Raw genomic sequence first — 7,395 nt, forward strand, 5'->3', positions numbered from 1 at the left:
ACCTCACTCTTAACAGAGAGTAAAACATTTCCCAGAAGCCTCCAGCAGATTTTTAGTTACATTTCATTGGCCACAACTTGGTCCCACTCCCATTTTTATATAAATCATTTGCAGAGAAGACCATGACTGTCACATCTGGTTTACATTCGTCATCATTCATCACCTGGGCTAGGCTTGTTGCCACACAAATGCATCACAACTCAGTATCTATGACAGAAGTGGAGAATGTCTATTGATTACACAAGCAACAGCATCTGCCATAGCAGTTCAATTACCCCATGTTCTTTTGTCCCACTTTATCATGGAAAGAAAATTCATGAACTAAGAAACCTGTAGTTCAATCTGACGACACTGAAGGTCAGCAAGATTACAGCCTGCTTTTCTCAAAACTGATGAATCCAATGTTGTACCCAAAGAATTTCAAACTCTCGCCTCCTGACAATGGATAAACTTAAACACCAGGCAAAGTGTAACAAAACCAAACAATATAAAAAGCCTCTGTCCTGATGACAAACCTAAAATTTTCCTGATAAATCAGTCCAGCCATGTTTTAAATTCAATACTTTACAAGCAACCTAAATATGCCAATATCAAAATAAATCACTTTTGCCTAAATTTCAATGTTCCCCTCCTCATAATGATGATTTTTATCTCCCACAAAGTTCAATCTGTATATTTCTGTTTCACTGGCAGTCAGACAAGAGTTGTTGAAAAGTATATAGACTAATAGAGGCAAGTTTTCCCTGGTGGAGCCAACCTTTGACTGAGATTTGGGAGACTGGATTCTAATCCTGGTACTTCCGAAAACTAGCTACGTGAACTTAGGCAAGTCACTTCATTTCTTCTTCAATAATGAAGAGATTAAGTACACTGAGAGCTTTCTAAGCTCTAAAATTCTGTGACTATATCTGATATCCAAGTTGAAGCCAATTGGACAACATATTAGTAAGGTAATTGATGCTAGCATTTATAACAAACAGCCCCCAAATTATAGTGGCTTACCACAGCACAAGTTTATTTCTCACACAACAGTCCAATTGGATTCATGAGTCTTTCTTAGTGTCACCTCCAAGCAGTGTTTCAAGGACTCAGCTCTATTCATCTTATGATGAGCCTCTGCATTTGGCCTCCCTGTAAAAGAAGAAAGAACATGAAGAAGAAAACAGGAGGTTTCATAGGAGGTATGTCTATTTGGCCAGATACATTAACCAAACCTTGTCACATGGCTTCAGAATAAAAAAAGTGAAGCTGAGGAATGTAGCCTGTGAGAACAGAAAGCAGCAATAGGATTGGTGGATATTGAGCCAATCTCTGCCATAAACATTTTTGGAAATATTCCTTTCTCTGAATCCTAAGTGAATAGGGGGAATATTAATCTCACTTTGAATATCCCCATTGTGTCACTCCTTACCCTGTATTCCCAAGCACCTCATATAAATTAACTGTTTATATGTCTATTTCTCATTGTTGGCTGGGAGATCCCCGAGAGAAGGACATCTCTGAAACTTTGGGGTGTAGGACAGTATATGGCATATATAAAGTAGTGGAGATCCTGGATGAATCAGAAAAAAGGCGATATTCCCAACTGCTTTGTGATGGTGGTAGTCAGTGCCCACTCCCAAATATCCATGTTTGGGAGGGATGATTTACAGGGTCAGCAATTAACTTTTGAGTGTGTATTTGGGGGTGAGGGCAAAATTATGTTCATTTAATACTTGAGAAAAGTTTGAGGAAACAGCAATTGTCACTTCATAGAAGATAAGGAAGGTTTACTGAAATGGCTCGTGGGGGAGGTAGAACTATCAACTTTGATGCCCACCAGTGATGGGCGATGATAATAGAGGGAATAAGTAATAGGATGATTGTATGTGTTTGTGAATCTCAGATCTTCAGCATAAGCTGGCAGGGCCTTCTCCTTGATCACCTCAGGCTACCTCCCTGAGCCCACAGACCTTACCAGGAGAGGATGTCAGGACCACCACACTAACTGACATAATAGTTCTGCTCTAGGATAATTGCTGGTTTTTTCTCCACTCATCCCACAGTCCAACACTGCTACCCAGCATGGCCTAATTCACAGTCCCCTCCCACAGAAGTAATTCTGTAGGTTGCTAGAATTCCAAGAAGCCCCATATGCCAGAATTAGAAAACATCCCTGTGGCAGTCACAGATTTTCAGCAGACAGATCAGGGATGCACACATGACCTTCCTTTATTTGAAGTTAAGGACGAATTTTAGTTTTATTTTTAAATTCAACAATGATAAACATTTGTTGAAAGCCCCGCTTTTAGAGCTGTGCTATTCAATACACTAGCCACATGTAGCTATTTAGATTTAAATTTAAACTAATCAAAATTAAACAAAATTTAAGATGCAGTTCCCCAGTCACCACTGACTACATGTCAAGTGCCAAATAGCCGCATGTGGCTAGTGGCTACTTCATTGCATAATGCAGCTGCAGAACATTTTCTGGCATCACAGACGGTTCTATCGGACAGCACTGCTCTTGAAACTGCTTCCATATCAGTGTGTCCAGCTTTCTAGATCAAGTTATCTCAACTGTATTTGGTAGAAAATATGATAAACTTTTTTTTTTTTTTTTTTTTTTTTTTTAGGAAATCGAAAGAGGACCTGTATTTTGCTAAAATTTAGACATATTCAGGCAGTTTCACTTATTTGAATGGTCAGTCCACTATGGAAAGCTAAATTTCATGTCTCTAACGTAAACAAAGTTTTAACTGCTTAGAGCTCATTAATCATTATAGATTATAGGTTAAAGAAACAGCTAATATCTCCTGAGAATATAAGAAATATGAACCTCTTTCCAGGAAACATAGAAGCAAAAATGAACTGAAAAAGAACCTTGACTATTCTTAAGTGTACTACCTCTGAGTATATATCGTTTTAAAAAATAAAATTCTATATTACTTTATTCAAAGCACTGAAACATATATATTCTTTACATGTGTTAACCTCTAAGCAATATAATAAGATATGACATGATTTTTTTCCTAAGGGAAGAATTTAGTCAACCCAAGAAGAAAATGACTTAGCCAGGGTCCTATTTTATCATTGGTTCAGGGGAAGCAAGGAGCCTACCTGACTATCAGAGAGACCATCTAGGCTAGTTGTTAGAATTATTCATAAAACCCTTGGCTTTATTTCTCCAGGAATACAGGGGACTCTACTTCTCCATCCCATAAATTAAGAGAAGCCAGATAACTTGGTTTGCACAATTAAACATGAGCAGGAGTAACACATGTCTCTTCCGGTGGAAGTATTTAAGTTCCTGTGCTTGGCTGATTCCCCCTTTCTCCCGACACTGACAATCAGGGAAGCCCATACTGGAATCTTCATTAATTGAAATCCATTAGTGATTAATTGAAATCCAGATCATGCCTACTAATCTGTATTGGACAAGTAGCAAGTAGAAGAATAAACTTTTGCTAGGTTAGGCCATTATGAACATGAGGGTGTTATTACTGCAGTATAATCTAGCCTGTTCTGACCAATATATCATCCAACTCCAAGTCATATGGCTCAAAATGGAAACAATGGGTTTTGAGTTTTTTTGTTTTTATGACTAAAAATAGAAAAGCTACATCTGTGCAGATCAAGAACGAGATCGCTCGTCTCTGCAAGAGATCAAATTTGACAGTCCGTCCTGATTTCCTATAGGCATTAACCAACAGCTTGTTCATGTGAACATAAATGGTGTGTTGAGATTTATTTAAAATTTGCTGTGAGCTTGAGCCTCCTTTCTGACCAGTTTGAAGAAAAAAATACTATATAGGTTGTATATATCTAAGATGCTTTTCCTACAAAAGCTTTAGAATTTTTATTACCCTCTTTCTAGATAGGAGGCTAAGAGAATTTCTTTCCTCTAAGAATAAATAAACCATTGAAATGCTTGCTGAGTCACTTGCCTTCTGCTTGAATTTTAGCTACAGGGATCTGAAGGCAGCAGGAGAGAAAGAGAGAGAGAAAGAGAGAGAGAGAGAGAGAGAGAGAGAGAGAGAGAGAGAGAGAGAGAGAGAGAGAGAAAGAGAGAGGAACTGATTCTAGAAAGAAAGAAATAACATTAAATCAAATAGAAAAAGCAAAAATAATCTTTGAAAGATTTGGCTCAGACACCCACTTTCTTACTCTGTAGTGAGAGTCCTGAATGCAATATTTTAATAAAAAAATCTAACGTGATTAAGGTTTGAACTGGGTTGTAATAGTGGCAAGAGCAAGGTCATTAGAGTGAAAAGACCTAAATTATTTCTTATCCCAGGACTTCCACTACTAGCTGTCTGATTTTTGACAAAGTCAGATCACTTTTCTGAATCAGGGTTTCCTCATTTATACATAGGGAATAATAAAACATCCTGTATAAGTTGATAAGAAAGATAGAATGCTATAAAATATATTAAAGGACATAGGAAAATGCCTGACACCAAGCAGAGATCACTAAATGTTTCTTTCTTCTGTCTCTCTCACACCATCTCTTCTTAATTCTACCAGAAATTTTCTTTCTCCGTAAGTCTTCTTGAAGACCTGTAGGAGGGCAAACTGTAGTTCTAATTCTTCCATTTATTGGAATACTGTGTTAAATTCTTTACCTTCCTCATCATTTAATATTTACATAATTCTATAGATGTTTATCTCCATTTTACAGAGGAAACAGAAGCTTACAGAGAATTAAAAATTTTCCCAAGTTCATACACATACTCTTTTAGTGATCTACATATTATCACAATAATGCAGTATTTTATACCTCCCCAAAACTCAGTGAATAATAACAACACCCAATAGGCATGGCTTGTCAACCTGTGGGTTAACAGGCAATTCTACTGATTTGAGTTGGCCTTGGCAGGGCCTACTCATGCAGCTGCAATCATCTGGGGTTTGGCAAATCTCTCTAGTCTATAGCCGAAGAACAATAAATGAGTAGCAGGAAGTGGAGTAATCTCTGACTCCTTCGTTGAATAAAATGCTGACCATAGGCCAACTAACTCATCTTCCCGGAACTCTAAGCCAGGGATCTCCCTTGGTCCAATGTCTTAAATCTGTGCAGGCCTGGAGTAAGGAAATAAGGAAGGCCATGATTCTGATGGAAAGGTTGCTTTCATCCCCATGTTCTCTGATGGAGGTGACAGACATTACTGAGGACACACAGACCCTTCCAACCTACCCCCTTCCCCTTTCAAGAAAAGGACAATCAAGATAGGGAATTCACCACTGCTAAAGATGATTGAACGGACATGCCCTGATACTTCAGCACAACCTCACATCAAAATGTGGTCCATGAACTAGCAACATCAGCATCACTTGGGAGTTGATTAGAAATGCGGACTCGGACTCCATCCTAGACCTCCTGAATCAGAATCTGCGAAGCACTGCTTTAGCAAGAATCACAATGGGGACACACCACTAAAATAGCATTGGTAGCCTGATTTGCTCTCATAGGTGAGTTAATCCTTCAAGACCCAGCACCATGCTGAGTCTCTGACTTCCCTCCCAAGCTTTCACCACCTTCAGTTGCTCAACTGGCCCTACTCTCTGGAATGAGTGTTTGTTATTTTCACTTGTTCAGCATGAACCCTTCTTCTTGTTTACTTCATTCTGATTTTTGTTTGAGACAACTCTCCTCCCACACTCTCAGTCCATGTGTTTTGGATGAGACTTATCGTGGTTCTGACCCAGGCTAGCCAATTAGAGCACAACAACCTTCCAGCCACAGTGACTGGTTGAAGAAGGAGCACATGACCCAGGCTTGGCTAATGAAAAAAGTAGTCAGAAATTTCCCACTATTGGGAGAGTGGATTGTTGTTTTCTGCTACTAACCACAGCTGGGGGAGTCTATCTGAGAATGAAGTCAACACATAGATGACAAGAGATAAATTTTCAACAACATTGTTTGAGCACTTGAATCGGAACTTGTTTGAAGCCAGACCTGATCCCAGACTTTTTAATTCTGTAAGCCATCATGTTACCTTTTCCCCTAAGTTATTATGATTTGTATTTCTATTACTTGCAAGCAAAATAATCCTAACATACATATTATGGAGGAGCAAAATTGCCCCATGTTCCAACCTTGCTGACCCCACACAAGTCCTCAGCTCAGCTGCTAGTCTCTCTTCCATTCCCCATCACCTATGACATGGTCATTTTCCAACTTCCAAATTGTATTTTCTGCTATAGTCATAAGTCTAATGGTTTTCATGAGATAATCCTGGGCATGTCTCTAGGGTTTGGGGAAACACAATTCTTCCCAAGTGTCACACAGATATGAAGTGCTAGGTTCTATCTAGAACCTCACTACTCAAAGTGTGGACCAGCAGCATCAGCATCAACTAGGAGTTTGTTAGAGATGCAGAATCTCAGGCACCACCTCAGACCTATTGAATCAGAATTCGCATCTTTACAGATCCCTGGGTAATTCATGTGCACAAGTTGAAAAATGCCACTCTAAAACACTTATCACACAGTGGGAAATAGTTATTGCCTGGGGAGTTCAAAGATTGGTCCTGTAGTTCTTCTGTCTCAGTTTCCTCATTTGTGAAATAAATAGACTAGACTGTTTCAGAGATTTACACCACCCTGGACTTTCTAAAACACTCATGTTTTGGGTGTCTGGATCAAATTTTGACAGCCTAGCATGCAATTTAACAGGAAAGGCAGGGGGCAGAAAAATAAAAGAGTGCCTCTATCAGTCAGCAATTGGTTAGACCAATTGGCATGGCATCCACTTCCACAAGAAACAGTTTTGTATTTTAAAGATGAGAAAACAACTCTAGAGATGTTAAGAGGTTTTCAAAGTTATACAGCACAGACACAGCAGAACAGGAATGAGAAGATACTGTAGAGTTGAGAAGGTTCAAAAGAACAGAGGATAGTATTTGAGCACTTGTGCTTAGGAGCTGAGCTGCCTGAGTATAGGAACTTATAACTGGGTGTCCTTGGTCAAGATCTTTAACTGCTCTGTGTCTCAGTTTGCTCATCTGTTCAATGGGCATTATAACAGTTGGGCATTGATGAAGTTGTAGGGAGTTAAATATTTTTTAATTACTTTGAATTTTTTTTTTAGCATGGTGAATATAAATTGATTTAATATGAATTACTTACCTGATAATCTATTCTTAGTAGAAGCTACCTGAAGTAGCAGGTTAGCTCCACTAGGGTTTCTTGAAAGGAGAAGGGAATTGAATAAAAAGGATTAAGTAGATGGAAAGGACCAAAAAGGAAACAAACAAGGTAACTCTTGTTCATCAGTGTATCTGTGGCTTACCCACAACAATATTTTAAGACATTAGATATACTTAGGAAGCTTTAAAAACATTATCAGTGTCCAGGGTCTACTTTAACCCAATTAAATCAGAATTTCTGGAAATGATACCCAAGCATCAGTGT

This window comes from Rhinolophus ferrumequinum, chromosome 23 (genome assembly GCF_004115265.2).
Source record: "Rhinolophus ferrumequinum isolate MPI-CBG mRhiFer1 chromosome 23, mRhiFer1_v1.p, whole genome shotgun sequence".
Classification (NCBI taxonomy): Eukaryota; Metazoa; Chordata; class Mammalia; order Chiroptera; family Rhinolophidae; genus Rhinolophus; species Rhinolophus ferrumequinum.